Raw genomic sequence first — 24,749 nt, 5'->3', positions numbered from 1 at the left:
GGGAGATGATTTTTTCACACCCCCCTGTAGGATTATGCGCCCCCCCCCCCCCCCTCTTAACATGATTTGACATCAAAAAGTGTTAAACTCTGCCAGAATTCACCTTAAAAAAAGGGGCGAGCATAATCCTACAGTGGGGGTGAAAAAATCATCTCCTGTTATGCTTTTGCCTTTTGCGTTCTTTCTTCTGTACAAAGAAATGAGAAAAGGACTGAACTGCGTAAAATAGAAGAGGAGGAGCTGCGTGACACTAACGTGCGCCGCTGGGTGTAACATGTCACATGATCCAGAACCATTCATTTTCGTGGGCCCCACAGTCAAGGATCTCCAACCTTTGGATGATGTAGACCCAGCAAGGTTACAGTGTGAAAAACCTCGATTGATCGGATGGTTAGGAACTTAGAGCATAGTGTGTGGCCCAGAGATAAAGGGTTTAGATCACTCATGTGGTACCCACACGTATTGGAATCTAAGAACTAGCCACTGTTATATGATCTAGAATGTTGATCTGAGGAAGATGCCCGTGGTAGGTTCTGGAAATGAGGTAAAGACAAGAGGTAAGGGGAGTTTATAATAAGCGAAGATTGCAATGTTATATGGCCTACAATGGCAATGATACTATTGGTAATAAGAACTGCTTCATTCACTGGTGAGCAACCATGGTAAAACAACAAAATGTACGATACAGCATGGTTGAACTTGCTCTGATCCAATCCGTCCACTAGGTTGGCCTTATTTTGGCTCTCGTATGTAATGAGAGCGGAAGAATAAGAAATTGCAATAACCAAAACCAAATAAACTTTCCACACTTGATTCACGATTTTTCAAAAGAAAACCGTAACATAAGAAGATAGTGTGGAATTTATCAAAAGTCCAAAAAAAGTCCCCTTTTTCATATTCCAAACGTCCATATATGTTCTTTACAAGTGAAAAGATTCAAATGCTGCTGTTACTGTTTTTTTTTTTATTGGTAAGCTAGGGTTTGGCAGACCCCTACCAGAATTCATAAAAAAAAAAGAATACAATCAAGGAGGCTCAAAAGCCAACAATTTGGGGATAAGAATCCAGCACAGCCCACTACAGGAGAAAACAATACAATTGAAAAAAGTCAAGGGCCAAACTAAATAAGGCATTCTGCACCAAGAGCCAAGGAGATAAGCCATCAAACCAAAAGTCTTCAGCAGGGAGAAAGGATGTGGGTAGGGGGGGTAGCAACTTCTAGAAGAGGGATTTATCGTTACAACCCAATGTGGCGGCACCAAGAAGTGGAGCACAAAGGAGCAGTCTTCCAGCAGCATCATCAACAATAGAAGAAGCAAATTACATTCTATGGTAGATATGTCCATCTCTGTCCAAATTTAAACAACTTAAGAGATTCTGAGGGCAAAGAGGAAGAGGGATGGAGTTGTCTTTCCACGGACAAGATCTTTTAGATAAAAGATCAGCAGCAGGATTAGCTTCTCTCCAAACATGAGAGATCCTCTAGGAATGGAAAGTGGACAGAATTTTCCTAATGTGGAAGATGAGGTTAATCAATCTCCATGGGGGCTTTATCTTTCCATTAATGACTTCCACAACGTAACTTGAGTAAGATTCAATCCAAATTCTCCGAATGTCTCTGATAATGACCTCCTTGAGACCTTTGTAGATAGCCCAGATTTCCAACTTGAAAATCTCCTTTTTTATTGTATTCAAAGAGAACATCGATAGCAGCATACCTTCATCATTTCGAATGAGGCCCCCCAAGCCTCCACCATCGGAATTAAGGGAGGCATCAGTGTTCAGCTTGAACTCTTCAGAGGTTGGGGGGGTCCAGGTGCACGTTTTTTTCCGATGGTTGCTTTGCATTAAACTTGTACCCAAACAGCAGGGCAGTATTTCTTTTCTCTTCAGAATCTTCATTTTGGAATTGCAGCCAGTTTATTCTTTCTTTGACATCTGCATTGATCATCCGAAGGATCACTAATTTGTGAAGTTTTTTATTCTGAAATTGCCTGTAGTTTCTTTCTTTCCAAATTCTGAAGATTGCTGAAGCAAAAGCAATTTTTAGATCAGTAACAGCTTGACCTTTTCCTGTTCTGTTAATTCTAATCCATTCTTCTTCATCTTTCAGAGTAACACGAGGTTTTCTTCTGCTGTTGAATTTCCAGAGCACGAAACGCCAAATCCAACAAGAGTATCCACATTGAAAGAAAAGATGGTTGACAGTTTCGGCATGTGCCTGACACAGGTTGCATCTAGTATCAATATGAGGAAGGTAGGTACACAATTTGTCCTTTGTGAGGAGTTTGTTTTGGAGGGCTCGCCAAACAGTCAGAGAATGCTTTGGGATATGGCCAATGAACCAGAAGGTTTTGAACCATGGAATCTTAGGCGAGTGGTGACGGATGTTATCCCAATCACTGTGAGTAGAGAAACTGCCGTCCAAAGATGGCTTCCAAATGGGAATATTTTTATTATCATGAATAAAAATACCTCTGTTAAGAAGAAGTTTCTCCTCACGCAGAGAGTCATTATCCAGTATAGGGTGCCATCCATCACTTCTCCGGATATCACTGAGCATTTTTTCGTCTGCAAGACAGGGGTCTGTTGTAGACTTAGGTATTTGAGTAGAGATTTTTCCATCAGGGTGCCAGGGGAAGTGCCACAAGTCAATTTCATCTTCTTTCCCAACTGCATAGCAAATGTAATTCACTGCAATATCACGGGCTTGAAGAACACTTCTTAGACCCCAAGAAGGCTTGGACGACATCTTTATGGTCGAGATACTCTGCTTTTGGATATATTTTGAATTGAGCCATTGTCTCCATAAGGACTTGCTATCTTGCAAAATATTCCAAAGTAGCTTAATTTGAAGAGCAGTGTTGATTTGTTCAATTTTTCTTAGACCCAAACCACCTTCACATTTGGGGAGACAAATATCATTCCAGGAGACAGTATGAATCTTCTTCTTCAGGTCAGGACCACTCCAAATGAAATATCGCATTAGCTTTTCAATTCTGACGATGATTCCTTTGGGAAGCTTGAAGGCGAATGACCAATAGAGGTTGAAAGAAGATAAAACAAATTTTACAAGCTCTACTCGATCAACTTAGAGAGAGACTGATTTGACAGGGCTTGAATTCTTTGTCTGATTTTTCCAACAATGGGCATACAATCCGCAGTTATCAACCTCCCAGAGATAAGGGGAAGGCCAAGGTATTTAATGGGAGATCCCCATTTTTTGAGTAATTCTTCGATTGTCTCAGGAGGAGGTGCCTGAAAAGAAATTTTCACTTTTGGAAAGGTTAGCTTTAAGGCCAGTGCAATTTTCAAAATCAAGGAGACAATCCAGGATGCCTTGGGTTGAGTGATCATCAGCAGAGGCAAAGATCATGAGGTCATCGGCAAAAAGAAGGTGGGAGATTGTTAGATTTCCTTTGCAAAAAGCAGGGGTGATTTTCTTAAGGATAATAGCTGATTCAATTAATCTGGATAGGATTTCCATTACAAGGTAGAATAAGAGGGGGGATAAGGGATCTCCTTGTCTTAAACCAATGGTAGATTTCAAGTGACCCTGAGGAGTGCCATTGAAAAGGATAGAGAAAGAGGGGGTATTACTGCACTCATCAATCCAAGAACACCATGTCTAGTCAAAACCTTGCAGGGACATGAAAGAGAGCAAAGCTTCTCGATTTACGTTGTCAAATGCTTTTGCCAAATCAATTTTGAGACACATTTTTGGTTTTCTAGAAGGATGATGGAAATTATGAAGCAAATCATGGGTTAGAAGGATATTTTCTTGAATCTGTCTACCATGAATGAAAGCTGATTGAGAAGGGCTAACAAGTTTTCCTATCACCAATTTCAATCTGAGGGCAAGAATTTTGGTGATAGTTTAGTAAACAAAATTACATGAGGAAATGGGTCTAAATTTTGCAGGGGAGGTAGCATCAATTCCTTTTGGAATCAGCGCAACAAATGTTGCATTTATTTCCTTCAGCATTTTTTCTTTTCAAAAATGTTTTTTATTGCAGTAGAGAATTCAGAACCAACCAAGTACCAGAACTTGTGAAAGAATCGGCCATTAAATCCATCGGGTCTAGAAGCTTTATCTCCCTTCGTGCTGAAAACTGCATTTTTGATTTCCTCCGAAGATACAGGTGCAGAAAGCATTGCTGCCTCATCAGAAGTGAGGGTGCTGAATGGATGAGGGAGAGGGGGGCAGCCAGATTTGCCATTGTTGAGAAGTTTGTGGAAATGTTCAACAAGGATTTCAGAGATCTGATGAGGGTCATTGGTGGTAGTACCTTGAGTATTTTCCATGGAAACGATGTGGTTTCTGTGTAGTCTGGACTTGATTGCTGAATGGAAAAAGCTGGAGTTTGAATCTCCAAGATTCAACCAATCAACACTGGCTTTCTGACGAGTCATATTTTCTTCCAAATGAGCAACTCTGAAGAACTCATCTCTCAGCTTGTTTTCCTCCTGAATAAGATTTCTGTCAGATGGATTATAGGCAAGCTTTTCTTGGACAGAGTGGAGAGAGGATCTGATGATGCTTAACATCAATCCGGCCAAAAACATTTTTGTTCCAGATTTCTATTCTTCTTTTGACTTCTTTAAGTTTTTGAGGGAGCCTATACATCGGATTTCCCAGAATCTTTATATTCCAGGCCTCTTCCACAACGGGATATAAGGAAGTGTCTTCTAGCCACATATTCATGAATCAGAATGGTCTTGGGCCCATCCTCACTTGATTTTCAAAACTGATAACCATCGGATTGTGATCAGAAAATGCCAGCAGGTTTATATGTTGTGTAAGAAAGAGGGTATACACTGATCCAAGAGTCATTTACCAGAGTTCTGTCTAGTCGAGCAAGTTTCCTGTCTTCTGAGCTCCTGTTGTTCCATGATAAACTTTGACCATCCGATTGCATATCCACCAGAGAACAGTTGGCAATGCAACTATTAAATTCTTCCATGTAGGAAGGGTAAACAAAGGCCATTCCGACTCTTTCCTCAGAAAACCGTGTAGCATTGAAATCCCCTAGGACAATCCAGGGGGAGGTGACAGAACCAGCAATTTGTTCTAAATCATCCCAGAGAGATCTTCTAGCACCTCCATAGTTAAGGCCATATACCGAGGTCAAAAGAAATTTCTGATTAATTTGTAACAGGTGGATTTCATAGTGAATAACTGGTTAGATTCCTGCAAAATATTAACTGCAACTTTGAATGGATCCCACATGATCCAAATTCTTTCTTTACTGACATGATCATAGTTACCATGAGCAACCCATTCATCATTGATTTCTTTTGCATAATCAGCCAATTTATCAACCTTGGCTTTAGTTTCCATTAGGCAAGGAAGGGGGATACGATTTGAGGTTAAGAAATGTTTCACTTCCTTCCTTTTTGTATCAGAGCACAAACCTCTAACATTCCACGCTCCTAGAATATTCATTGGGGACCTGAGTTGAGAGAATTTTGTGGGACTTGACTGAAGTCATTTGTTGGGTCAGGGGAGGACTGTTTTTTAATTTTCTGTGGGATCGGGTTGGGGTTTGAAATGTGTTTTGTTGGGTCAGGGGATGACTGGTTTTGAATTTTCTGTGGGATCGGGTTGGAGTTTGAAATGGGTTTTGATGATTCTAAAGGAGATGATTTCAGTGTTTTGCGAAGGTTGGGAAGATTCGGGCTCTTCTAGATCATCCAAGACAAGAGCAGCATAAGGGTTGGGAGAAAGAATGTCAGAAGGGGTATCTTGGAAGGGCTTAGAAACAGAGCTAGCCAGGTTACAAGGAGCCGGAATTTCCATAGTTGGGGTACACTGAGTCTCTTCATTTTGGGCATTTCCCTCCCCTTCTATCTCAGGGTTGGTGCTTTTTGAAACAATGGGTCTCCATTCTTGCCTTACCTTATCATCTTTCTTTTTTTCTCCTATTGGGCAAGCAGCTGTGGTGTGGCGGAAAATCTTGCAGTTTTGACAGGCTATGGGTCTCCATTCATACAGAACCTGTTGATTGTGGATGCCATAGGGAGTATGTATTGGGATGAACTCTGGGTACGAAGCACCAGCCTCAACCTCAACGCATAATCTCACAAAGTTCAGCGTTGTCTCCTCCGAAGTTTGTGAGTCCATGTATAGAGGGACCCCGATTGCACTAGCAATTTTGCTAAGGCCATTGGCACTCCAGAATTGCAGAGTAAGCCCTGGGAACTTAATCCATATTGGGACAGAGGTTAGGTTCAATTTTTCTTGAGCATTTATTGCAGTCAATTTTTCTGAGAATCATTAGCTTGCCCGCATATGTGTGGTCTTCCATTTCCAGGACGTTTTCAAAATCTTCCGAGCTGGAAAATTTGAATAAGTAAAATCCATTATTTAGAGTGAAGGTTGCTAAATCTCCTTTGAGTTTCCACTTTCTCATTAGATTTTCTCTCAGATGAAGAAAATAGGGTCTTCGACCTAGGAAGTATCCAATAAGGCAGCTTTCCCACTTTCTTGCATCCCTTTTGATTTCTTCTTCAAATTTTATCAGATTGTTTCCTTGATCATCTTTGGGGCGAATGACATGTCTCAATTTGGTTGTGGTCTGAGCTTTTGGTTTTGTAAGAACTGAGCTCCAGGATCTGTTGGGGTTGGTTTGCTGGGTTTTAGAAGCTTTTGCTTCTGTTACTGTTCATTGAATGTAATAGTATATTTCGTCAGAGAAAAAAAAGTATCTATTCCTTCATATCATTCGGCTATTATATACAAGTAGTTGAAGATCCGTGCGTTGCACGGGGATGGAAAACAAAGAATCAAATGAACAAAAAAAAAGAGTGCGAACGAAAAATATATCTTTAGACCAAAAGCATTATAAATTTCCAACATAATCTGCATAGATATGTATCCCTCATGCAAAGTGATTAATGTTGGGATAAATACAGGGAATATTAGCAAATCCTCTCCTTTTTTCAAATAGCTTCGCAGGAAACGGTATACATGTATCTGTAATAAAGGAAGGAGAAAACAAAAATGTTGATAAAATGGAAACAAAAAACAAAGAAAAACAAAGAATGAAAAGATAGAGAGACTACACATCCATAGATATCTATTTATCAAAAACAAAACATGCATAGATATGTATCCCTTATGAAATAACTGATAATGTTGTATGGTTGTAGCATGTTTTTGAATGATAAAAAGACCACTTATCATCCACAATGAAGAATTTCATATCTAATCGAGTTTCACATCAATTAATTAACTTAAAGTCATGTTCAAACAAATCCTCTTCCAAAATGAAATAGTATTGCATAAAAATCCCGTCACAAACTACAAAAAAAGGAATTTGACCATAATTGGCCACTCAGTCACAAACTAAGAAAAACAATACGAAAAATCAAATTAACTATCTTTCATCCTTTTCTTCACAAATCTCCCTCTCTTAGAAAAATAAGAAAAAGGCATAAGAATAATACAAACAAATAGCACCCTTAAGCATCCCAAATGAAAACTCAAACCCATCATAAGTATCCCACTTAGTATCAAAATAATACAATTTCCTTCTCAGTGAACACACCATGTCATGGGCATCCTCTTAGATGAGAGAGAGGGGCTAAACCTCCATGCTTTTCTAGAAAAGAGAACAACAACGTGTTGCAATGAGTAATAACATCATCTAAAGCCTAATTCCCAATTTCAACGAACCATTGATCATGTTTTGTCATATTTATTTGATTTTTCCAAGTAATATATTTTTTATATAGATGGCCATCTCAATTGACTTCCAAATATACTTAGTTCACTATCCTCAAATATTGGGCTACCTCTTGTCACATTTCAGCGGGGTTCATCATTAAGGCAATGCTTCCATTATATTTAACACATCATGACAGTATCATTTACATTTTTGTGATGTTTCGACGCTTTTTTCCTGATTTAGTTCTCTTTTTTGTGATTTTTGTATGGAAATAGAATAACTTACATGTTCCGAGTTTATTTAAAAGTTGCAAAACCTGTTTATTTGGGTCCTATTGTACAATCTCTTACCATGTAAGCAAAACTGTGAGCCTAGCATGTTTCTTAAGTTGTAGGCAGCTACAGACGAACATCATATAATAACTCATACATCAAATATCGAGTGATATACCAATTTGATTTCCATATTTTATTTTAATTTGAACTATGGTTCAAACAACTAATTTTGGATTTTAGGAAGCAATTGTGAGCCTAACAAGGCAAATTTAAGCACCCTTCCATATTAACCATTGCTAAATACAAAATCTCTAAAATGAAAGCATCTCATTTTATGATTTAAAAAAAAAAGGAAACAATTGAAGTTCTGACATATTTGGGCATACCCATACTTTAATTGCATTAGAAAGATGCCCTTTTATACTTTAAATACATTAGAAAGATGCCCTTTTGAAGCGTTCACTATGTAAGATTACCCATCCCGAAACGGAAATCTGGGTTAGTGAAGCTATGAAGATACACCCAAAGAAAGTAGAGTACCAAAAGTCAGGAAGAAAAGAGAATTGGATTAGAGAAGCCTGATGGAGCTGATTAGAAGACGACGATAATACCTTCTTGCCAATGTTCAGATAAGTAATCCAAAGATCATGTCTGGTCAGCATCACAGGAATCAGATGAAAGATTTTCAGCACTGACTGGTAAGCATCTGGCGATGGAGGACCGATCATCTACGGAATAGCAGCAACATTACAGTTTGTTGACAAAGGAGGGTCCTTGATTGATCTGATCTTTCACCGACAAACCCGAGAACTGAAAATAAAAAAAGGAGGATAAATCTGCAACTACGGCTGCTGTTGAAAGAGAGAAGATGGCGAGATAAAAAAGAGAAAAAACTTACTTGGAATCCTTAGAAGATAAATGCTTGTTCATTTTAGAGAAGAAGGCTCGGGCATTACAAAGACCAAGGGTCATGCTAGACGAAGGGCCGCGGGAGGAAGGGTGGCCTTTAAAATTACCTACGGCTACGAGACAGCCATCGCCATTAATTGTTTTTCATCAACATAAACGGTATGGAAGTATCGGATGGTGGAGAGGAATGAGAATGTGAAACGATTTTGAGATAAGCAACAGATGTTCGCTCGTATTTAAGCAGCAGATGTACCACTAACCAAAAGAGAAAATAGCTGAAAAAGTAATTAATATGAGGAAATTAAAAGTAGTATTTAGTGGATGATTTGGCAAACAAGAGATTGATGAGGTGACTTGGAATAAGAAACGATTTTCTTTATTCTTAGGCTTTGGACACGGTGCAATTTGTAATAAGAGAGAGATATGAGCTTTAAAAAGAGAAAAGTACAGAATGGGGGCTGATGTTTCGAGTAATTATGGATTGCGGGCACCTTTTAAAATAAGAATAAAAAACGGGCTAATCTTCAAAATTGGGTGGTCAAAAGACCCTCACACCCTTCTGACATTGACAAAGTCCTCATTTTTCATTACTGCCTATTAAATTGGCACACTTCACGAGGATTCTTTTGGTTCGTTTGAATGGGTATTTGAACCGAAAGAACCTTGGGTTCGTTTCTATCTTGGCCGTCGGAAATAACTAGAGACGGATGGATGCTTGACACGTGTTGGAAAACTTAAACTTTTTGGAACGTTAACATTATTGAATACTTTACTGAGCAACGTTACCTTTTCTCACTTCTCTTTGGGCTTAGAACGGTAACGTTATTGAATACATCTCTTTTGGCTTAGAATATTTTCCCTTCTCTTTTGGTCCTCATTATTAATGCCGGCTTAGCCCATTATTTAATGCCGGCTTACCCATTAATTACGCTGGCGTACCCATGAATCCCGCCGGCATACACCCTATTTCCGCTTACACCCTATTTCCGCCGGCGTACCCATTATTTCTCCTTTTGGCTTAGAATCTTTTCCCTTCTCTTTTGGTCCTCATTATTTACGCCGACTTACCCCATTTAGTTACGCCGGCGTATCCCATTATTTCCGCCGACGTACCCATTATTTCCTCCGGGTACCTATTGTTTCTCTTTTGGCTTAGAATCTTTTCCCTTCTCTTTTGGTCCTCATTATTTACGCCGGCTTACCCCATTATTTACGCTTTCCGCCGGCGTACCCATTATTTCTCTTTTTGGCTTAGAATCTTTTCCCTTCTCTTTTGGTTCTCATTATTTACGCCGACTTACCCCATTATTTACGCCGGCGTATCCCATTATTTCCGCCGGCGTACCCCCTATTTCTCTTTTGGCTTAGAATCTTTTCCCTTCTCTTTTGGTCCTCATTATTTACGCCGGCTTACCTCATTATTTACGCTTTCCGCCGGCGTACCCATTATTTCTCTTTTGGCTTAGAATCTTTTCCCTTCTCTTTTGGTCGTCATTATTTACGCCGACTTACCTCATTATTTCTCTTTTGGCTTAGAATCTTTTCTCTTCTCTTTTGGTCCTCATTATTTACACCGTCTTACCTCATTATTTACGCTTTCCGCAAGCGTACCCATTATTTCCGCTGGCGTACCCATGAACTCCGCCGGTGTACACCCTATTTCTCTTTTGGCTTAGAATCTTTTCCCTTCTCTTTTGGTCCTCATTATTTACACCGACTTACCCCATTATTTACGCCGGCGTACCCCATATCTTCCGCCGGCGTACACCCTATTTCTCTTTTGGCTTAGAATCTTTTTCCTTCTCTTTTGGTCCTCATTATTTACGCCGGCTTACCTCATTATGTACGCTTTCAGCCGGCGTACCCCATTATTTTCGCCAGCATACCCATTATTTCCGCTGGCGTACCCATGAATTCTGCCGGAGTACACCCTATTTCTCTTTTGGCTTAGAATCATTTCCCTTATCTTTTGGTCCTCATTATTTACGCCAGCTTACCCATTATTTACGCTTTCTGCGTACCCCTTTATTTCAGCCGGCGTACACCCCATTTCGTCGGCGCACCTCTTAATATTCCGGCGGTGTACTCCTGAATCGGGTGGCGTTCTCAGCCAAAAGAGACATGAGAAATAATAAAATATTCAATAACGTCGGAGTTCTAAGTCAAAAGAAGCGTATTCAATAATGTTACCGTTATAAGCCAAAACAGAAGTGAGGACCAAAAGAGAAGTGAAAAGATAGAAACGAACCCAAAGCCAAAAGAGACGTATTCAATAACATTACCGTTATAAGCCAAAAGAGAAGTGAGAAAAGATAATGATTGACTTTGGGTTGTCAGCGTCCAAAAAGTTTTTCAACACGTGTCAAGCATCCATCCGTCTCTAGTTATTTCCGACGGCCAAGATAGAAACGAACCCAAGGTTCTTTCGGTTCAAATACGTGGTCATACAAACCAAAAGAAGCCTCGTGAAGCGCCAATTTAATGGGCAGTAATGAAAAAGGAAGTTGAATGGCGTTTCTGTCGATGTCAGAAGAGTACCAGGGTCATTTTCCAATCTGATTTTGAAGATTAGCCTGTTTTTTGTTCTTGTTTTAAAAGGTGCCCGCAATACATAATCACTCCAAATATAAGCCCGCATTCCGTACTTTTCTTCTTTAAAAATGTATAAAGGAGGGGCTGCTTTTTTATTAAAGTCTTTTGGAATTTAGAATTTTTAAAATTGCGGGATAGAGGAGGGGCGGACATGTAGCAGCACCACACAGCGCGTGAAATCCAATATTTTTTTCGAAAGTACAAGATGATCGAAACCATTCAGTACATAGGATGACTAAACCGTTCATTTGTCGGGCCACATCGTAAATATGCAGCACCCTGTAGATAATTTCCATAGGATGATCTATGGGGTACAACCTATTTATGCTGTGGCCGGCCCAACAAATGAACGGTTTGATCATTAATTTTTGAATAATACTGGACTTCACGCACGCTCACCACATAAAATCTCATATTTTCTAACTAGTTATTAAAGGCAGTTCCAATTAACAAAAACATATTAACAGCCAATAAAAAAATGTGCTTAATAAAGGAGTCCCATATTAAAAAAAGGGGGTATATAAGGGAAGTGATATATCTGCCCCTTTTGATTACTTGGGACACCTAGCAGCACTGTACGTGACAATCTAGGCCCATTGAATCCTTCTGACGTGAAGTACATCAACCCCTATGCAGCCACTGATACACTGTTGCTCGGTGTCCCAAGTAATCAAAGGGGGAGGATATATCACTTCCCTTATTTAAATTTTACTTCCCTCATATAAATTTGCGCAAGTATTTCTCAATCCTGGTAGAGCTTACAAGTATTAAAAAAGAGCAGTGATAAATCGACCCCCCAAAATGATAAATCGACTCCCCAAGTGTCTATCTCTCTCCTCTTTCTCTCCCTAACCCAGAGGAGAGAGAAAGACACATGGGGAGTCGATTTATCATATTTGGGAGTCGATTTATCACTCAAAAGGATTGCCATATCAAGGGAATGGGGATATTATTGCCCATTTTTAATTTGCACAAGTATTTCTTATCCTCTTACGACTCTCACTTCTTAATAGTTTACATATAACTACTACTATTGCCTCTCAATTTCTCTTCAACCATCTTAGGAACCCTATCTTCTCAAACACTAATAAGCAAAAGTATTGTAGAAAAAAGAGTGGAAAGACAGTGGGTGAACTAAAGTAGATATGCAGTTTGAATCCAACCAACCTCACCATATTTTTGCTTCAGTTAGAACTTAGAAGTCAAAAGAATTGAATCTGATTATGTAATTCCAAGCACCCATCCAAAAGTACTGAATTTCAATTAAGAAATCCCTAGTTAGGGTTAGGGTTTACCTCTTCCAAACTTTTTTGGAGAAAGAATGAGTAGTAGTTAGAAAATGCCCTAATTCATATTCCATTAGAAGGCTTAGTAAGAGGACATTAGAAGCATAATTTGTACCCACCCACATGATATTAGATGATCCTAGCCATTCAGTTTATGACCCTGGAGATGTGGTCAAACCATTCATTTTATCAGCCTAGTGATGTAATCTAAACCAGTCATTTTATCAGCCGGCACAGTGAACAGAAAATTGTATTTATTTCCAAGATATGCCCAAGAGCAGAGCGTGAACCACCTTGGATTGATCTGAACCATTCATTTTATAGGAATTGCTTTGGATAAAAACCACACCAATGACGCATTCCCATCTTACAGTAACAATTACTTCCTATTTGGCTTGTATAAATGGCATGATTTTCGGACAATACGAGATCTAAAAGAGGATTATCAAGTGGGTGGTTCAGATCAATCAAAATTGGTATCAACTACTTTGTCTTGCGCATGTTGTTTTACAATAGGGATTAGTCTCACAGAATTCTTAAAACCACGGGTGGAACTTACTATCACAAGTTAGGTGGAACTTACTATCACAAGTTAACTACGGGTGCCAACAGATCCACTTTGGATATCGGATCCACATATGTCCTAATCACGATCCAATCAAATCCCTTGGATCCACATATGTCCTAACTCCTATACACGATCCATTCAAATCCCGTATCGATTGGATTAGATCCAATGTGTTTTTCACATCCAATGTGTTTGTCATATTCTACTTCCCGTGTCTCGGTCACGATCAATTTCACATGGGACCGTCCATCAAAGTGTCCTAGTGGGTCTTACATTGTACATGGTTCAAATGGGCAAGGGCGAGCAACAATGACGAGGGCGAGCCAGTGGCACAATGGTATAGGGACATAGGGTCAATGATTGGGAAAGGACGTAAAGAGAGTTTGAGACTTGAGAGGGGTGAATGGCAAAATACTTAAATGCCTAAGGCTTGTTATTACTAAAAAACGGTGGCCCAGTGCTCGAGGCTCCCACCATTGTTGGTCTGCGGAGGGCTAGATTAACACAGCCTTACCCCTGCTTTGCCAGGAGGCTGTTTCCGTGACTCGAAGCCGTGACCACCATGTCACAATGGAGAAACCTTACCATTGCGCCAAGGCCTGCCCTCTCTTGTTATTACTAAAATAGACTAAATAGTCCTTAAATAAAACATAGTTATAAAAAATTGGAAGGTATTTTGTTCATAAAATAGTATAAAAAAATTGGTTTTAAGACCATCCCACGTGTTCGTATTAGTGTCTAGATCTTATCGGAAATCCTTTCAGATATTATGACAGTGGATCCTAGTAATGTGTCTAGATGCTAACGGTTTTGAGTTTGGATTCAAATGGAGGCATTAATCAGTTGAGCACGATTTCTTAGGACCATGGGCAGAACTTGACTAATGCGCATTAAAGGTGAAACTCTTCATGCTGTTCTTGCTAATATTGGATCTACTACAAGCCCTTCCATTTATGGTGCTGGTGCTTAGGTGGTTGTATTGGTGAGAGAGGACAACAACCTAGCTATAAGTACTACGGGCCCTTCCATTTTTTACATAAAATTTATGTACAAAATTAGGACAACAAACAGAATCTATAAAATTCAAAATTCCGTGTTATTTTGTTTTTTTTTTTATAAAAAGACAAAATCCAAAAATTTTAGAGAGTTTGAAAACATATTCCAGATATCTTCATAGGGATTTGCTAGCTAGGTCCATCGCAAAAGGCATTTCTCGGGAGGTCTTTGCGTCAGAGAGCAGCAACATAGAGAAACACACGACATGCGGATTTTTATTGCAACTATCTACATGAGGAGGGCAGTCTTGCTTTTATCAGCAAAACACACATGGTTCTTCAAAAAGTGGAGGAAAAGGCACCCTATTGCCTTTTTTGGCACCATCAGAGTCCAGATAGAGTACACTTCCATGATTCTCTTTGCAGCTTCCCTTTTTCAATATTTTAATATTTCTTATTGGAAAATTCTGCTTGCATTTAATACATATTGTGTCCCCCATTATTATATGAGACGCCGGTAGATTGAAGGAACATCATGCATTTGAACATTTTTAGTTTTAAAGTAGAACGTTGCCGTTATTCAACGTAGTAGAACGGAAACATTGCCGAGACGCTGGAAAAGACGCTGCCGATATGTTAAATAGCGTTGCCGTTCTCCTATTGTTTCACTCAGGAGCAAATGGGCAACGTTGTCATTATACGTTGCCGTTATTTAAATGCATGACATTACTTAAAAAAAACGGCATGCAATTTAATATTGCCGTTCTACTATTTTTTCCTTCAAATGGGCCCACTAATGGAAACCCTAGATCCAAAACAGCAACATTTTCTAATTACCCCGTTATAACTGCTGATCGACCCTTCATTGATTAAGGTAGTCTATCCGTTCCTTAAAATAAAATATCGGCAAGGTCTTTTCCACTAGTTCCGGGTTGAATACGGTAGTCCATCGGTCCCTACATACGGACCCACTAACAAGAATCCTAGATCCAATATCGGTACCATTTTTTTATTTGACCCGCTTTAACTCCTAATTGCCCCCTTGTTTATTAAGGTGGTCTATCCCTTCTTGGTCTTCAATATAAGGATGACAACATTATTTACTAGTCGACCAGTCTCATTAGTCTAGGGTCCATCGCACAAGGAATTTCACGACTGGTTTGTTGCGTGTCAGACCAGCCACCTCGTGAATGAGGACAACAGCTTTTCTCTCCATTCACGAGGTGGCTGGTCTGACGTGCGGCGTGTCTTTTGCGATGGACGCTAGCAATTCCCTTGTTAAAAAAGCTTTATGGATGAAATAATACCTGAGGTTCATAATCTTTAAGATATATACCACTCTTGTGAGGATTCTCCGGATTCACCACTCCTGTGAGGGTTATCCGTATACACATCACCCATCCTTAACCAACAATAGTTGGAAAGGATAAGTATGTTATATTTAATTATCTGTTGTAATTAATCTGTAAATTCCATTTGTAATCACCCCATTGGGTTTACTATATTATTAAATACAAAACACCCCTGCCCACGATGGGTAAGGTTTTTCCGTAATCTTCATGGTATCAAAGCCTACGGGATTTGCCCCGGTAGCCTCAATCCTTCCTCCTTTCTGCTCCAGTAGACTCAATCCTTCCTCCTTTTGGTCAAACCTCCTCTAGTTCATTTGCCAAATCTCTCTCCAAAGTCCTCTTTCTTCTTCACTATGTCAAAATCGATTGACACCACCTCCTCCAGTTCTAAATCCAGCAACTCTCTTCCTAATTTCCAACTTCTTTCCCACCTTGTTTCCATCAAACTCACTTCAGAAAATTACCTATTATGGCACCGTCAAATGATACCCATACTCAAATCACAGAAGCTCTACAAATATGTAGATGGTTCTTATCCAGCACCTCCGCCATTTCTAGAAGTTACGAATGAGAAAACATCTACTGTTACCACGGTCGATAATCCAGATTATGATGATTGCGTACTCACAGATCAGCTTCTTATAAGTTGGCTTTTTGCAACATTGACAGAGCCAATGCTGGCTCAAGTGGGTGATCTCACCACTTCACAAAAAGTTTGGAATTCTCTCGCGTATGCGTCTCAATCCGAAGCTCGCATTGATCAACTCTGAACAAAGCTCCGAAATATCAAAAAGGGGAGTAGCTCCATTGCGGAATACGTAAACCAAATCAAAGGAATCGCTGATCAACTAGCTGCAGTACAAAATCCAATGCCTCAAAAAGAACTTGTATCTTACACTCTTTGCGGTCTTCCGGCCGAATCATTTTCACTTCTCTATTCACCAAGTCAGATGGTTTACCCTCTTTTTTTAAATTAATTGAAATGCTATATGCTCAAGAATGTCGTCTTGAAGAATATCATGCCAACCAACATATTGAGCGCACTGCCTTTCTCTCTGCAAGAGGTCGTGGCAAATTTAATCCAAAAAGAGGCAACCAAAATTTTGGTCGTTCCAATACTAATGGTGATAACCGACAAAAATTCCACTTTAACAATGGACTTGGAAGTGACAACAGGAATGACCGAAATCGTTACATATATCTATGGATACAAAACTCTCAACCAATACCCCTTGCCAAATCTGTGGCCAACAAGGGCATGAAGCAACAACCTATTGGAAACGTTACCAACCAGATGATTTGGCACACTCATTTGCTGGTCTCCACATGAACTCGCCTCTTGATGAAATTTGGTATCCTGATACAAGAGCTTCAAATCACATGACAATGGAGAACTTTGGCCTCACCAATCGCATGAAGTTTAATGGGAATGATCAAGTACTTGTTGGTAATGGTATGAATCTCCCAATCAATGAAACTGGTAATCTCTCTCTAAACATAAGTCTGGTCATCTTCATCTTAAAAATGTTCTACATGTCCCTCAACTTTGCAAAAATTTATTATCAGTTGGACAATATACTCAAGATAATGATTGCTTCTTCATCTTTTATGGAAATGGATTCTATGTGAAGGACCGAAAGAAGACCGGCAGAATCTTGCTCGAAGGAACAAGTAAAAATGGGCTATATCCGATCGTACCACTGCATGAAGATCGAGGACAAATTCCAGGTTTGGCTATGGGAGTAACTACACCAACAGCATAACGTGAGGTTTGGCACATGAGACTTGGTCATCCGAATAATGGTGTCATGGGATCTCTCATAAAAAATGGTAGCATTTATATTTCTGGTTTTAGGAAGCAAATAAATATTTGCCCTAGTTGTCAAGCTGGGAAGAGTAGACGGCTTTCATTTAGTGCTTCTGAATCCTTTTCTAATGGACCATTAGATTTGTTGCATTCTGATTTGTGGGGTCCATCACCTACTTTATCACGTCATGGACATCGTTATTATTTCTTAATTGTTGATGATTATTCAAGGTTTAGTTGGATCATGCCTCTTACTAAGAAAAATAATGCTTTGGATGCTTTTGTCTCTTTTAAACGTTTGGTTGAAAACTATTTTGGAAGAACTATTAAAGCATTTCAAGCAGACCATGGTGGTGAATTTACTGGGTCCTTCTCTGCTTACTTAGATCATTGTGGTATTTATCAACGTTTTCATTCCCTGCAACACCAGAACAAAATGGTGTTGCAGAACGCAAACATAGACATATCACTGAAATGGGAATAGCCCTGTTGGATCAAATCCTTTTGGTTGGATGCCTTTCAAACAAGTGTGTATTTGATAAATCGCCTACCTTCTCCCATCTTGAGAAAGAAATTCCCATATGAAATCATGTATGGAAAGCCTCCTAACTATTCACTTTTGAAGGCTTTTGGTAGTAGATGCTTTCCATATTTACGGCCATTCAATGACGATAAACTTGAGACTAGAACTAAGCCATGTGTATTCATTGGCTATGCTGAACACCACAAGGGCTACAAATGCTTGGATCCATCCACTGGTCGAACATATGTTTCTCGTCACAAAGTTTTTTATGAGACTTTATTTCCCTTTGCAGGAATGCAATCTGGCCCTGTGATGCCGACCTCATCTACTGATATCAAACAATGGATATATCTTGAGCATCATGTACCCTCATCATCACCTTCCATATCAATTCATGTCCCTAATTCTTCTCAACCAAACACTTCTCCAGAAGTAGCTATTCAAGAATCAGATTCTCTACCTATGGCTACTCAACCTGAAATTAGTTCTGAACCAGATCCACAACAACCGACACTCCCATGGAGCCCACTATCTCGACCACATTAGACCCAATACCCTCCACTCCCCTACCCCCTTCAACTCCACTAAGACGACACCATATGGTGACTAGGCTTCAAGATGGAACCAGGCATCCTAAGGTCTTAATGGCAACTCGTCATCCCATTCCTTCATGTTACATGGCTCTCGCTGCTACCTTAGAACCAACTTGTTATACTCAAGCTGTCAAACTAACCCAATGGTGTGCTGGAATGATAGATGAATACAATGCACTCTGCAAGAACAATACATGGGCACTTGTGCCGAATCATCCATCCTACAATGTGGTCGGATGCAAATGGGTTTTTCGTCTCAAGCGTAAGTCTGATAGGTCCATTGAACGCCATAAAGCCAGGCTTGTTGCAAAAGGGTTCAATCAGCAAACTGGGGTCGACTACGGTGAAACTTTTAGTCCCGTCGTCAAGCCCACTACTATCTACACCATCCTTGCATTGGCTGTCAATCACGGTTGGTCTATTCGTCAATTGGACGTCAAAATGTGTTCCTGCATGGATATCTTAATGAAGTCGTATATATGTGTTGGATTTTTTATTAAAAAAAAAATCTAAGTTTCAAATATTCCATAATTGAGCTGAGGCTTTAAGGTGGCTTTTCATATTCCTTGGTACTCCAAAAGTCATGCACAAAAGGACAAAAGAGTGGGCCTTTCTTAGTGACTCTTTGTATTCCATTTATGGTGGCTCTTTGGTTTTCTCATTTTTAGTTGAATGCCTTTAGTTCTCTCATTAAGGGTGATTCCAAAATAATGAAGAGACTCTTGGCTAGCTTCAAAAAAGAGAGAAGAAAAAGTACAGCTTTTCTATCAAAGAGAAAAGAGAGAAGGAAAAGGCACTACACCATTGTTGTGGTGTGTGAAAGGAAAGCCAACCAAGGGTGTGTCCCATATTTTGGTGTGAGATTAAGATCTTCACAAGAAGCCTCAAAGTGTTTTTGTAGAGCCCGATTTGCTTAACTAGAGAGACTCAAAGCTTTGCCTTCAAAGTGTTTGGTAGGTGCACACCAACACTTAGTTGTTGTTCCTGGAGACGATTCGGTCGTCAGATCCTTGCACCGGAATAGGGCCGAATAACGTCTTAAGCGAAGCGTTCGAGGATGTACAGTAGCTCTACAAATATTGAGGATTATCTATTCTCTATTTGGTATTTCCATCTTTCTTTAAGATCATACTATTGCAGTTTTCATTTTTTATTTTCCCTATTCGCACCAATAATATGAAACAACCACCTGGATTCACCGACCCATCTCGACCTAATCATGTCTGTCGACTTCAACGAGCCTTATATGGCCTCAAACAGGCCCCACGAGCCTGGTTTCACCGCTTTACCATTACCATAGCACTGTTTTGACAAGGAATTACCCAAAGTAAAGCTGATTGCTCTATGTTTGTGCATCACTCATCTCATGGAATTATTATCCTTTTCCTCTATGTGGATGACATCATCATCACTGGCTCGTCCTCTACTCTTTTATCAACCTTTCTCAGATGCCTTTATCATCACTTTGATATGAAGGATCTCGGTCCTTTGCATTTCTTCCTTTGAGTTGAGGTTCAAAGCTCTCCATCTCAACTAATCATGACTCAGACCAAGTACACACTTGATCTGCTTAATCGTGCATCCATGCTTGGTTCAAAACCTATCTCCACGCCTGTCTCTTCTGGTTCCAAGCTTTCAGCTCATGATGGTACTTCTATTTCTAAAGTTGCACTTTATCGTAGTATTGTTGGGGCACTACAATATCTAACTCTTACAAGGCCTGATATTACCTATGCTGTAAATCAAGCCTGTCAATTTATGCATGCACCTACCACCACTCACATGATAGCAGTTAAGCGAATTCTTCGTTACTTAAAAGGAACACTTGGCTATGGGATATGCCTTCCTTGTTCTTTCGATCTTCGTATATGAGCATACTCTGATGCCGATTGGGCAGGTAATCGAGATGATCGTTGATCCACGACTGGTTGTTGTATATTTCTTGGTCCGCATTTGGTATCTTGGTGCTCCAAGAAACAACCAACGGTTTCTCACTCAAGTACAAAGGCTGAATACCGTGCTCTTGCAGTTTGTTCGGCTGAAATAACTTGGTTGAAATATCTCCTACGTGATCTTGGAGTGCCACCTTCATCACCTTCCTTACTTCTTTGTGATAATATCAATGCCACGCATCTCACTATCAATCCAATACTTCACACTCGGACAAAGCACATCGACATTGACTATCATTCATACGGGTCGTGTTACTGATGGCTCTCTCATTGTTCGTTATACTCCTACAGAGCACCAACTGGCTGACATATTCACTAAGGGACTGCCAAATCAACGTTTTCAATGGCTACATTCCAAGCTTCTTGTGCCCGCTTCTAGAGGTCCCGATAACCTCGCGGGGGATGATAAGAGATGATAAGATACCACTCTTGTGAGGATTCTCCGGATTCACCACTCCTGTGAGGGTTATCCGTATACACATCACCCATCCTCAACCAACCATAGTTGGAAAGAATAAGTAAGTTATATTAATTATCTGTTGTAATTAATCTGTAAATTCCATTTGTAATCACCCTATTGGGTTTACTATATTATTAAATACAAAACACCAGTGCCCATGATGGGTAAGGTTTTTCCTCAATCTTCAAGTACTCCATAAGAGTACATCTAAACCCAAGAGATAGGTCCCACCGCATCCACCAATGGGAATGCATGAAGAAAAATTTCAGAATTTCACGTAGTTCTCATAAAATCCTCAAAACTATAAGGTTCCTGTCGAAAAGGACACAAGAAAATTCTGTTTCTCTGACCTAAGGGTGCAACATGGGTCGGGTTGCGTCCGGTTGAGGCCAACCCAACCCGACCCGACCCCAAGAATCCTTTTTTCCAACCTGAACCCGACCCGACCTGATTTCCTACCTGACAAGGTTCAACCCAACCCGAGTTCAACCGAACCCGAATATTTAAGCTTAGAAAAAATTCATAAAAAATGTCGGCTAAACTCAGATCGAGTTGCCGAAACCCTCAACCTGAACCCGACCCGAGCTCAACCCGGGTTGGGAAAACTCAACCCGAGCCCGACCCCGACCCCGACCCCGGCCCAAACTCAACCCGACCCAAATTTTTTTTTTTTTTTCAGGTTGAACCCGACCCGAATTGCACCCCTACTTTGACCACCGTTGATCACAAGATCCATGGTGTTCGAACAGTGTGTACAAAGTAACTGCAAAATGCCATCTTCAAACTAACTTCTTGCAGTCCGCGATTCACGGCGTTTGAGCCGCTAACTTTGATAGGTGAACATGATTTTTTGGAGGGGTCCACAATTGTCGGCCCACTACATTAATATTATCTTCTCCAAAAATTACTCCAGAACTTCATTGCAATAATGAAAAACCCGAGGAATGTAGAGCCATTGATGTTAACCGTAATATTAAAAGGGCAGTCATAAATTCACCCCCTTCTAGGATCAATTCACCCCATATTTTTCAAAATGGACTGTACAGCCCACACCATAGGATGATCCAAACCACCCATTTGATGGATCCCCCATTTGATGGGCCGCAACATAAACAGGTTGTGCCCCAAAAATCAGTTCCATCGGATTATCCCAACTAACCGATCTATAGAAGTTTCCATAATGTGATTCCCTCATTAGATCAGAGGGTTAGAATCATCCTATGGAAATGATTTTTGGGGCACAGCTATTTACATTGTGGCCCATGAAATGGGCGGTTTGGATCATCCTATGTTGTGGGCTGTACCGCTGTACAATCCATTTTGAAAAATACGGGGTGAATTCATCCTAAGAGGGGTTGAATTTACAACTGCCAAAACATATTGATTAGACAATCCTAACAATCCAATTAACGAATATAGGCCAGTATTGGTCTCGTTTTTTCCTTTCTAAATGCCTATTTGAAGGTCATTTACATGGCCCATCTACTTTAATCTTCTTCCGAAATGACACCAAAAAAGTTTGAGGAACAAAGAGCTGTAAATTGGATCGGGTTCAAAGTGTTCAACCCTAAAACAACCTAAACTTAGCCTTAGGTCGAGGAGGGTCAATCCTAACCCAAGCCGCCTTCTCTCAACCTTACCCTAACCCGTCAAACGTGATATTCCAAATCAAGGCCCCGTTCATTTAAGATTATGATGACCTATTGTGAGTCCAAAGCCAATTATTGGAAATTTGAGTCCAATATTTGGTATTGGATTCACAATCGGTTGTCGTAATCTAAAACAAACAGGGCATAAGGAGACGGGTTCCGGCAAGTAGGGTTGCCTAAGGCCCCAACCCTTGCCCGACCTGAAATTAAATTGGGTTGGCTTTTCTCAACCCTAACACAACACAATCCGGGGAAATGCAAATCCAACCCTAGCCAAAATAAGGTTAAATCCATTGAGGTCGAGTTGAGCCCTGCTGAAGTTGCACCCCTTATGTTATAACAAACTCGCCGAGTAGGGGTGTTTATTCGGTTTTAACTGAACCGAATAACCCCAAAATTAATAACCGAAATAAATTCGGTTAGCTTAAATCGTTAACCGAAACCGAAACTGAAATTATATTTAACTGAACCTAACCGAAACTAAATTTGTAATTCGGTTAATCGGTTAATTCGGTTAAAACTGAATTTGTTTCTGTAGATTGTTGAGAATGAGAAAACAAGTTGAAGTATTTATTACAAGACCAGTCGGATTCCGGCAAGCCTCGCCGGAGATGATGATTCTTGGCCGGAAGAGAAGAAAAATCGATCGTTGTTGATTTAAAGGATGAAAAGAAAATAGGAAAAGTGACGCCTGGAATTGGAAGAAAAAATCTTTAAAGGGATTGTGGCTGATTTTTAGGGAAGGCTTTGGTAATACAGATGAAGAGTTTTGTAGGAATAAAGGAAAAAATGATGATAAAAGTACCTGGAATGGCTGATTTTTGGGGATGAAGAGTCGTGTAGATAGAGAGGGAATAAAGGCTTTCGTAATATACATGAAGAGTTGTGTAGGAATAGGGATTTGGTAATACTTGCGTGTGTGGAGGGAGGAGTGCCACGTCGCACCAGCGGTCACCACTAAAAAAAATCCTTCCCGCTTATTATACTATCATAGTAGATAGATTGAATTTCAAATTCTCTTGTATCTATCCTCTCTATGTCAGATGTCAGGTCTTAGTTGACAAAGAAGACACAAAGAATATATATAAAATAATATGCAAGATTAAAAAATGGGGTGTTATAACTTATAATATACAAATGGTGTACTCTCGTCAGTTCTATAGCAGAAAAAGAAGAAAGAAAATATATATATAAAATGGTATGTAAGATTAAAAAATGGGGTGCTAGGGGTAAGAGCATTATTTTATGCCATACAATTCGGTTTTTCGGTCTAACTGAATAATTTGTTGTTTAAACCGAAACCAAAACCGAAATAAAAATAACCGAAACTGAAACCGAAATATAATTCGGTTCGGTCGGTTCGTTCAGTTAAAACCGAATAGTGCACACCCCTATCGCCGAGTACAAAATCCTAGCCATCCAATTAATGTGATTTTTGTATCCCGGCACATCCATATTAATGACCACCAAATATGATCACACGATCATACAACTAAGTTTGAACTAAGTTTCTTCATAAATGATGTCCACTTAAACCATAAAGTTTATTAGCTAGTAATCTAAGACTGCCTCTTTAGTCTTTACTAACTTAGCTTACTTTTGTGTCCTTAATCCATCTAGGAATAGCATTTGAGTTGGAAGGCTTAGATAATTTCCAATAATTTAAGGGCATTATAGTAACTTCACACTTGAAGAAGAGCCCTAACCCTCCCCCAGTTTTTGTACCCTCCACCCCTAGACTGTTTGACTATTTTTTTTGGAAAGAAGGTTAAACAAAGGAAAGAACAAAGAAAAAGAGAAGCAGAGAAAGCTACAAAATTTCACTTACCAGAGCTGAAATTATCAGCAGCAACAGCAAGCTCCTCATAATCAAAACTCCTCCAAGACGGCTTAGTGTAAATCCTCACCAAACTCCCTTCCTTCCTCGGCGCAGCGAATTCGAGCCAATTTTCTGTTTAAATTCCTTCCCGTTCTCATAGATCTCTTCTTAAAAACACTAATCAGATTCTTCCATTGCATACCATGACCCTCCAAATTCAAAGATTCGTTGACAACTGATGATTTATCCCCCGAAGAATTGCTTCTGTTACTACTATAATTAGAATAAACACCCAAAAT

General features: G+C 39.8%; 1 long non-coding RNA gene across 1 annotated transcript in view; it reads right to left on the bottom strand.

The window, feature by feature from the left end:
- LOC143850991 (uncharacterized) overlaps positions 1 to 24,495 on the bottom strand; it is a 65,518-nt gene extending 41,023 nt beyond the window's left edge. The window contains exon 1 of the long non-coding RNA XR_013236159.1: positions 24,460 to 24,495. This is a non-coding gene — a long non-coding RNA (uncharacterized LOC143850991). The remainder of the gene's footprint in view (positions 1 to 24,459) is intronic.
- Positions 24,496 to 24,749: the final 254 nt, after the last annotated feature.

The sequence above is a fragment of the Tasmannia lanceolata genome, unplaced genomic scaffold (assembly GCF_043159265.1).
Source record: "Tasmannia lanceolata isolate RefF3 unplaced genomic scaffold, GAP_Taslan_0.1 ptg000018l, whole genome shotgun sequence".
NCBI lineage: Eukaryota > Viridiplantae > Streptophyta > Magnoliopsida > Canellales > Winteraceae > Tasmannia > Tasmannia lanceolata.
Note: the sequence above shows the minus strand (reverse complement) of the source record. Positions and strands in the feature narration are given on the sequence as shown.